This window comes from Pomacea canaliculata, linkage group LG1 (genome assembly GCF_003073045.1).
Source record: "Pomacea canaliculata isolate SZHN2017 linkage group LG1, ASM307304v1, whole genome shotgun sequence".
Classification (NCBI taxonomy): Eukaryota; Metazoa; Mollusca; class Gastropoda; order Architaenioglossa; family Ampullariidae; genus Pomacea; species Pomacea canaliculata.
The window spans coordinates 31,178,407-31,189,326 of NC_037590.1; positions in this window are offsets into that span (position 1 = coordinate 31,178,407).

A 10,920-nucleotide genomic window follows, 5' to 3' on the forward strand; every position below is an offset into this window, starting at 1 on the left:
GAGCTAAAAGCTGTTTAGCTCCAGTTCAATTATAAATAATTTCAACGTGTGTGTGTGTCACTTCACGTGCTTAGTTGACAGATCATTTTCAAGTAACACGAACGGCACACTTGACCAAGCTTTCGAGAAAAATGGCTGGAAAGGTCTGGTCTGGCTTTGCCAAGGCAACCACAGGTGGAACGCAACATTCATAAAATTTAGCATTTATTTCTCGGTTTGTCTATAATGTGAAGAAGCCCGTAGTCTAGGATGCAGTACCTTTTCGGTATAGTCTGAAATGTGCAGACATCAATGTTCATGATCGTGCTGTAAGCCACCTGCACAATAAAACTGCTATTCCTGGCAAATAGTCATCGCAATGCGCAAGTGAATTGTCGTCCACCGCAGACTGTTTTACTGTGCAGATGGTATAAAGAGCGGTCATGAACTTTGTTTTATTGTTCACGTGCACACCATCTACAGACGGCGCCACCATCGGGCACGTGACAGCTGCGGTGACTCAGGGTTCGTCAGTGCCAGGCACACTGGGAGTGTACACGTGGCAGCTAGAGGAGAACACTTTGACCCACCTCACCTGGAAGCACGACTTTCTGTTTGATCTCGCAGTGTAGTTTCAGAAAAGGTCTTACCTCCATCAGCTCACTTAAACACTTTGAAGTTCTCATACGGGCTGCATGTATTGTGCCTCCCTTTATCGAAAACTTTCTCTCCCGTCACTTTTTTTCAAGTTTGTATTTTATCTTTACTCTCCTGTTTTTAGAAACAGGAAAAGGGTAAACCTAAGTGACACTATCTTTCGCCTTCTCTCTTCAACATTAAATAGTTTCGATCTCAAAGTCTGTCCAAATTTAGAAGCCTCGTGGTGTGTCAACATATTACTACTATGTCTCGAATGCCGTTTTCAGATGTACATTAAAGGTGTGCAAAAGTAGGAGACAAAACTGATTTTTATCGCTTTTTCTTGTCTCTGAAGATTTGGGACGCAGTATGCTCGTTCAGACACCTACCCGTTTAACACACTGAAACCTCGATTTTGGTCGATAATCCGTCCAAAAACTATCGGTGAAATCCCAAACCAACGAAAACTGAGGAAATGTTTTCTAAATTAACTAATAGAAATCGAATCAATTTTGTTTTCTACAGCCCAGAAGTCGACTGTTCTCTTCAAAAATAAAGAACATAGTATACTACTAGAGTGATACACAGTTTAAAAAACCGAAAACATGTTAGGCAATAAAATTGTCTAGACGCGGGAGGTGATGCTCACAACACACCGTCAAATTATGCTGTTATGAAAGGATAGTCACTTGCGAAATATTCTAGAGTGAGATTTGAATCCATAACCCACGATCTTTGTGGTCTTGTTACTTAGTTAATAATGTTACTTATTCGAACACACAGTTCGAGATCGCCAGTTAAGTGAAAGCAAACTTCCATCGCAAATACAAGACAATCACCCCCCTTCCATAATATCTCCCTCTTCACAGTCTTGTGACATGGTGTGTGAGGTATAAAGGCCATTGCAGGCGACCAGCAATGCTATTGCGAATTAACTTTTAGGTGGAGTCACCTGATCACCCAACAAGGACATAGGAGATCACCGACTGGCTGCCTGCTACACACCCCGAGTAGTCTCACCATTGCAGTCACCACTTTCACCTGAGGAAAGACAAGAGGCCGCGAGCTCTCAGTCCACAAGACCAACATGACAACAACACATCAGTTAATGGCCGCCGCCTTCTACCTGTGCCGGCTTTTGTTTCTTCTCCACGTCGATCCCGGTAGGTTTACTTCACCGGACGTTTTCTTTTTGCTTTTACTCATCTATTATTGTCTGTCTCTAAAACAATGTTATGTTTTGTGACATGTCAGCGTTAAGTGATCTTAGGTGATGGGTAACAATTATGTAGTCAATAAGAGTTAAACATCTCTAAAGATAAACCTAATTTGTCATTCAGAAAGTAGACCTCTACAAACACTAAGCATTGTTATCAGAGAAACAAAAATATAAAAACTACAGAATGTATCATTGCCAGCCGTTTGATGTTATGTTACTCAGGGAATGTGAAGTACCAGTAGTAACACATTTCCGGAGAATAGCAAAGACAGAAGCAAGACTGGAGTGCTTTATGTTGCCTGTACAGCTTAATGTGCAAGACTTGTGATTAAAATGTACAGTTAGTGCAAAATAAAATAAAATTCATTAACACTGACTTCAACATCGATCAATTCGTGATAAAGAAAGCAACTTGTGTCAAAAAATTGCATTGTTATCAATTGGGGGTAAAGGGTAGGTGTAGTTTAAAACCACCAGGCTAAGTTAGTCAGGGAAGGTGTAGTGTAGATGCAATAGCACTCCATTTCCCGGCGACTAGTAAAGACTTGATCACTGGAGCAGGACTGACACACTCTGTTCTTTGTGTTGCAGTGAACAGCGGCGTTTGCAAGCCTTGTAGTTACACTGACCCCAACTGCAATGATGGAAATGTGCAAGATACAGATTGTTGTCTCGAAAACGAGAGTTGCATCAGATTGATATTGAACTCCAGCACATGTAATTAAAATTTTATTTTGCATTTTGTGTATGCGTCCGTCTGTGGGTCTCTGTTGTGCACTCACACATTGTTGTTTTACTGCCGTTGTATTCTGTTTGCTTTGTTTACCTCCCTTTAGACATGGGAGGGAGCCTTCATTAAATTCATAAATTTTTTTCTTCCTTTGTCTCAATTTAGAGTTTCTGTCCCTTATATATTAAGATATATAACACAATTTGTGTGTAAGAAAATTCTTGTTTATTGGATATAATTATTTTGATTGGACCGACAGATAGAAAGAAATGTTGAGAAAAAGAATAATGTTCAGGTAAAAGTTTGATAGATTGCCAAATAGGCAATAGATGCATGGTTAAATAAGTAGATGGATAAGGGGAAAGATGGATAACATTACTTTTATGTATTCCATTACTTTTATGTATCCCATTACATGTCTTTGCTAAATCATTTCCCTTTGCTTGGCAGCATCACAAGTGACAATTACTCGAGGATGCACAGGACTAACCCAATATACGTATATGGGTCCTAATATTGTCTGTGGGATCTTCTGCACGGACAACTGTAACTAGTTGACATACCATGAGAAGAGGACGGCATGTACCATGGTCATTTTGTCAGAAGCCGCCATTGACAGACGGAAACTATGGCTTTTGTTCTTCGCTATTACAAGAAATTAGTTTCAATGACATTTAGCCAAATTACACATCACACAAACCGTAAAAGTCGTCGTTCTTCTATTGTTATGCATCATCGAAAAAGTTATAAGCTGCTATTGCTGGTATTGAAGACTTTCTTTAATATTCTTTTGGCTTGTCAATAATCTATGGTGACATCACACTTAAAATTTTTCTCTTCTGTCCTAAAAGCTAATAAAGACTAAAGTTGCAAATCTGATTTGTTCAATTGTTGCTCCGATGTTGTGTGAACAAATGTAGTTATGTATGTGATTGTGTGATACTTTTACTCCATCTTATTAATCTCTATTCTTCTTTCTCTACTTTTGAGTTCTTTATACTATTTCGTACTTATTTCTTCCTTTTCTTCTGTCTTTATAGTGTCGTCTTTAGGCTCTATGTACATTCTTATCTCTCTTCTTCTCATTTGTTATCTCAACTGAAGTTTCGCTCTTTAATTTTCACTGTCATTGAGATGTCCAGCTTTGGAGGGTAGGGCTTTTCCAAATAGCTGGTCATCCTCAACAGTGTCCAGGGACTAGATTTGATAGAGAAAAACTGCTTCCATAAATATCTGGACTTTTTCTAAAATAATAAACGGCTTCTTTATTTCAATATGCATCCAAGATGTTCTAAGCGACTCAGACAACAAAAACATCAAAGACTTTACCTCAACTTTTCTTGTCTAAACCTGGCAACAAAGGGACAACACTGCTGTGACTTCTGAGAAATTAAAAACTGTCCTGCTTCTTAGAAGATTCTCTAATCAATTAGGTACAGGAGAAAAGAAGAATCTTTAGAAGCCTAGTCCAGTTAACCTATCTAAATAAACCTGAAAACATCACTGACACATTAAAACCTTTCTTGATCACATACTTAGAGTTCAGGGGAGAAGGTTTTTTCAAAAATGTAGTATAACAGATTTCGTAACTTTTACTGAAATTCTTAATCCCAAGACAACTGTATTGTTAACACTAAAATAATTTTTGATATATTGGCAATGGAGATTGCTTTATAACAGATTTTACGAAATCATACAACGAATTTAAACAAAACGATGAAGTTGTTACCTCTGTTTCGATATGTATATGGGATCTGATTTTCCATTACATGATAAAAACACGATACATATGGATACCGAACTGTATCTCAACTCAGACATCCGACATTGCGACACGTGCAGTGACTCATGGGACCGTTAGTGCCAGGCAGACTGGGAGTGTACCTGCTGCAGAATGACTAACACACTTTGACCCTGTCTCACCTGCCAACCTGACCCTCTCCTTGACACTAAACTCTGGCTTTAGCAAACGTGTTCCGTTCCGTTTTAGGTCCATTTGCCTTTTAACATCATTTATTATCGATGCTTTTTTATTTCACGGCTGCTTCCGACATTAACCGACAGCATGGTGTTTTTGAGTTGGAAGCTTCGTCGTGTGTTCATGATTTTCTTCTCTCATTTTTCGAGGCAGATTCCTACCATACCGCCTTTTTTTAGATGTGCATTAACTGTGTTAGTGACAGAAGTCGGCTTGAACCTTTCTTTTCATTTTTTCTCGTTTCTGAAAGTCCTGGGAAGAACAATAACTATTAAGGCAACAAAGACCATGTGTTGTGGATAGTAATATCTCTTTCAATGTGTAACTTTTTTTTGAGCATGATTACCTTTCTAATAATATAACTGGCTAGTGGGGAGAAGATCTCCGTCGCTTTAGGTCTTTTATTGTTAATCTGAGTGAACCTTTGTGTGTGGTAACGATCTTTTTTGTCTTTTTAAAGCAATTTCATATTTTCCTGGATTTAATTTTGTGTCAGCGCCACTTTAATTCTTTTATACACCATTTTATTTCCAAAGAATAACATGCATGCAACATTCTTCAAAATCGTACTCAGGTCTCAGCGAGAAGTATAAGTGTCTGTGCGTCATGCAATTGTATGTATCCCGGCTATCCCAAAAGTGATGCAACTACATATCCTGACTTTATAGCAGATATTTAACATGAGAGAAAGATAGCCGTTCTCATCTTGGATGGTACTGGCTGACCTTAAAACGAGAAAGATAATATGCAGATAAGAATTCTCATATATAATGGTAGCAGCTGATTTTATAGTATTTAAAATGAGAGACAAAAGGAGAGAAATATCAAGATTTTTTTTCCGTCTTGAGTAATATCCAGCTGACTATAAAGCAGATGTTAAAACGAGAACGATATATAAATATAAGCATTCCCAACTGTAATGGTACCAGATGACAAAATTATATATATATATAGATAAAGACAGTCGTTTTCATCTCAAATGGTATCAGCTGACGTTATAGCAGTTGTTAAAACTAGAAATATAGCATTAAGATCAGCGTTCGAACCAGTAATGATACCACAGACTTTTTTTTATTTTATTCAAAATGAAAAGAAAGATAAAGAGTTAGTCGTTCTCATCTTGAATAGTGCTGGCTGCCTTCACAGCAGTAGTTTAAGCGAGAGCGAGGGGAAAAAAGAAGTTCCCATCTTCAATTGAACCATCTGTCTATATAACGACTTTTTAAAAGAAAAAGAAAGGACAAGAATTTAAACAACTTAATTTTCACCTTTGTCTTCTGTTGTCCACGTTTAAGATTGTGTGTTGGTGTGACTTTGAAAAGAGAGAGAGAGATAACGAAAAAGTGTGTGTGCGTGTGTTTTAGGTTTTCTTTTTTTTTTTCTTACTCTCAGTCTATCACGTGCAGTCCGTAGTCATGGCCTGAGAATGTTAAGCGCGAAGAGCCTAACCACGTGGTGTGTATCCCGCTATACAAATATTTGGATAATTATCTTCGATGGTACCAGCTGTCTTTACAGCAACAGTTCAAACTACCATTTTTATAATAAACCCCATCAATAAATATCGCTTATAATATCAATGATTTTTTTTCCAGATGGTTTGTGATTGAAAATTTAGCAGTAAAAACCTTTGATAGTTGGAGAAGTTTATGGCAGTGACGTGCGTGAGACACTGCGTACTGTAGACATAACGGGGCCACACTGAGAAATATGTTTGTATGATTATAAGTATTCTATTTCTTTAAGTTAATCTTTCTACATTTGAAAAGTGTGAAACTAATAACAGACTTTACACAAGCGTAATTTACATGAATTATGAGCAACTTTGTACACCAGGGGTGAGGAACTTCTGGCAGCGAAATCACTGTGGTATAATTAGTATGCTTGGTGTTGTTGACACTCCCCGTTCCCCCTCCACCCATCTTAAAATAGTCTAATCCAGTGATGCCCAACCTTTTTCGGCCTGCGGGCGATACACATTTCCGACATGCGTGTCACGGGCCGCTTCACCGCAAAAATACAAAAAAAAAGAAGAAAAAAATAGAGCAGTTACCATTTTAATTAGAAACAAGTTGTACTTACCATTAATTATATAGTAATTAGTGGATATTTGAAGTTGTTTACCCGAAACCAACTTTGAATGACGCCTGCATCGTAGAGACCAAGTCAGAGAAACTGAATCGAAATGTTCGTCCATCGAAAAAAAATTGAGAGACGCCCCTAAGTAGGGAAAATACTTTCTCTCTTCCCTTTTTCTCGTTTTTTTAGGTGTTTTTTTATTACTACATGCCGATTTCCTGCAGCTGTGGGCAGAAGTTTCGCGGGCCGGATGGCACCGCATCGCGGGCCGGATATGGCCCGCGGGCCGTAGGTTGGGTATCCCTGGTCTAATCCATAATGTTTAAGTTTGAATTTTTTGGATAATAAGAAATAGAAAAAAGTTAATTGTGCCAATCAAAATATTCCCTTTTAAATTTTGACTCATATAAAAGGGTCAAGTGACTCGGCTTGTTTAAATGAGGTTATTGGTCGATTCGATCATCGGACAGCTCGACCAAGTCTTTCAGTCCGTTTGACACAAACATGACTTTTGATGACTTTTGCAGTGGTTTTGATTCTTAAATATTTAAAGAAGCTTTTCTACAAGGTTGTTGCTGCTATTTAATTTTAAAAGTTGAGCCCTGTGTCTATCGCTCTTCTCAGTGATTTTGTGAGAAAAATAATCTCAAACTGTTGGTTGTTCTAAAAAAAAACTATTCAAAACGTTTTCACGCAATAATAAAGAATTAGGCACTTATAAATGCAGATGTAATATCCAAGAGTATGGAACGTACAATGTTTTATTTTTATTTTTTCATGTATCAAAGAAAGATTACTGCAGCTATGAAACATTTGTTTTGCATTTTCCTTTTCAATAATTATTGTCAGACCTAGTCTCTAGAGAAGGTTAACTGAACGTTCATGGAGCTAAAAGCTGTTTAGCTCCAGTTCAATTATAAATAATTTCAACTTGTGTGTGTGTCCGTTGGCGTGCTTAAATGACAGATCATTTTCAAGTAACACGAACGGCACAGTTGACCAAGCTTTCGAGAAAAGTGGCTGGAAAGGTCTGGTCTGTTGATATTCCTTTCAATAATTATTGTCAGCCCTAGCCTCTAGAGAAGATTAATTGAACGTTCATGGAGCTAAAAGCTGTTTACCTCTTGTTCAATTATAAATGATTTCAACGAGTGTGTCCGTCTAGTGCTTAATTCACAGATAATTTTCAAGTAAAACAAACGGCACACTTGACCAAGCTTTCAAAAAAAAATGGTTGAAAAGGTCTGGTCTGCCTTTGCCAAGGCAAGCACAGGTGGAACACAACATTCATAAAATTTTGGAGATTTATTTCTCAGTATATCTATTATGTGAAAAAGCCCGTAGTCTTGGATGCAATATCATTTACGTATGGTCTGAAATGTGCATGCATCAATGTTATGACCGTGCTGTAAGCCACCTGCACAATAAAACTGTTATTCCAGGCAAATAGTCATCGCCATCCACAGTGAATTGTCGTCCACCGCAGATTGTTTTACTGTGCAGATGGTAATAAACAGGGTCATGAACTTTGTCTTATTGTTCACGCGCAACCATCTACAGACGGCGCCACCATCGGGCACGTGACAGCTGCAGTGACTCAGGGTCCGTCAGTGCCAGGCACACTGGGAGTGTACACGTGGCAGCTAGAGGAGAACACTTTGACCCACCTCACCTGATCCTGCAGTGTAGTTTCAGAGCAGGTCTTACCTCCATCAGCCAACTCAAACACTTTTAAGTTCTCATGTGGGTTGCTTGTACTATCCTCTCTTTATCGAAATTCTCTCTCCCGTCACTTTTTTTCAAGTTCGTGTTTTGATCTTTACTCTCCAGTTTTAAGAAACAAGGAAAAGGTAACCTTAGAGAGAAGTTTTTTTTTTACCTACTCTCTTCAACATTAAATAGATTCGATCTCAAATCAAATTCTACTCTAGGTTCTAAGATGTGTAATTTTCATTTTAAGACGCTATTTGGTCCTTATCTACATTAAATGTGACCTTCCACGACGAAATGAGTCCTAATTCGCGAATTTCAGATTGCCAAATTGCATATTTTTAAAAAGCACAGGCTCTGAACTTTCTTTTGATACAAAGGTTGTTCTTCTAGCCTTAAAATTCAGTGAGTTATAAACGTTTGAAGTGTGAAAGTACGATTGCGGGTTCAAAGATTAGCATCAAGATGGCCGACCAGGTCTGTTTACTCCTAAGCTTTTGCAGACAAATCTTTTGATCGGTTAATATTTGAATCGCTCTTTGAAGAAGTTGAACAAACTGACTCCGCGCTTTCTGTCAAGGTATATAACACGATGGGTTATGACAGGGAAACAGTATCGAAACAGCGTTTGAATTGTCTGAAAGCAGTACGGATCACAGTAGGGTACCTTGCTTAAGTCAATTTCTAACTTTTATTTTAACACACCTGTGTATTTTCCTGATAGATTAATAACCAAAGAATCCATTTTTAAAGAAAAGTCAAACTGCACAAAATTGAGCCTATCATCTCTCGGGCCTCTAGCACAAAACTGTTGCGCGCGACTTAAGACTCATTTCACCTTGGAGGGTCTCACATGTTCTTGACCACTTACCTATCAACCTCGGGTGGCTGTAAACAAACACAAATTCCCTTCACCAAGGGCCCATACAATGTTATATACATATTAAGAGTGGTTGGTTGTACATGATCAACATTTCAGTTGTATTTGGGGTTTCCGCTAAATGATAAACAGTATAATGATATTCAGTAAGTAATTATATGTACGCTTTCATAAAATCTTTCTCCTACTCTCTTCAACATTAAATAGATCGACCTCAAAGTCAGTCTAAGGTCAGAAGCCTCGTGTGTAGGAATATTCCTGTCTCAAATGTCGTTTTCAGAGGTCCATTAAAGTCGTGCAAAAGTAGGAGACGAAACGGCTTCAATGTTTATTTTTATTTTTATTTATTTATTATTATTTATTTATTTACTTATGGTCTCTCTGAAGGTTTGGGGCTCAACACGCGGGTGCCGACAAGTATCTGTTAAAAACATTGAAACCTCGATTTTCGTCGATAATCATTCCGAAATAAATAAACGAAATCCGAAACCGACGAAAACCGAGGAAACCACCCTCTACAAAAATAAAGACCATAGTACGCTACTAGAAAGACATACAATTAAAAAAAACCGGCAAAACACTCTAAAGCAATAAAATTAGAATTAGATTGTCTAGACAACTAATTTCTGTATTTTGCTACAGGATGAGCGTTGACGGGGATTCGTGTTGCGCCGTCTGCCACGTCACGTAAAGTCACAACAGGCAACGACAGGCTGACGTGTTGCAGGAGATGAGACATTAAGAAACAGATGGGGAGTTACAGACCACAGAAAATCCCCCCCCCACACACACACCGTACCCAACTTCTTTCCATCTCGACGGTCCCTCGCCCTCTCCATGCATCTTCACTCTGTCAGTTCCCTCACATTACCAACAATTCCCCAAACAGTTCGAAAACCGCCAGTTAGGCAAAAGCCACACTTTATTGCAAGTAGCAAGACAAATCAACTCCCTTCGCATAAATCTTCTCTTCAGTCTGTGACATTGGTGTGGGGTATAAAGACATTGCAGGTGACCAGCAAAGCAATTGCGAACTCACCTTTCGGTGGAGTCAACTGATCACACAACAAGAACATAGGGAGATCACCGCTAGCTGCCTCGCAACACGCCCGAGTAGTCTCACATTGCAGGTCACCACGACTTTCACTGAGGAAGACAAGAGCCCGAGTTCTCACTACCACAGAACAACTACAAACTTTTCAGTAATGGCCGCCCGCTCTCACTTGTGCGGGCTTTTGTTTTTCTTTTTACGTCGACTCATCGAGTAAGGATTACTTCATTGGACTTTTTCTTTTTTGTTTTTTTGCTCATGCTATATCTTTCTTTTTGTAAAACAATGCTGTGCTTTGTGACATGTCAAGCATCCAGTGATCTTAGGTATTGGGTAACAACTATGCAGTCGATAAGAACAATCTAGGTGAGAACTAAATCTCATTTGTCATTAAGAAAGTGACTTCTACGACACTATTACATTGGTTTTTCTGGGTGCACTATATTTTAAAAAAATAACATTTAATGTATAACGATTCACAGAAAAAAGACTGAGTGCTTTATGTTGCAGTGAACAGCTTAATGTGCAAGGATTGTGAATTCCTTAATCCCAACTGCAACTCCGGAGATGTGGAAGATGTCGAGTGTGAGCCCTCGAGGTCTTACTGCTCAACTGTTAAGCATCGTTTTTCAAGCGGTAAGCAAGCATTTGTTTT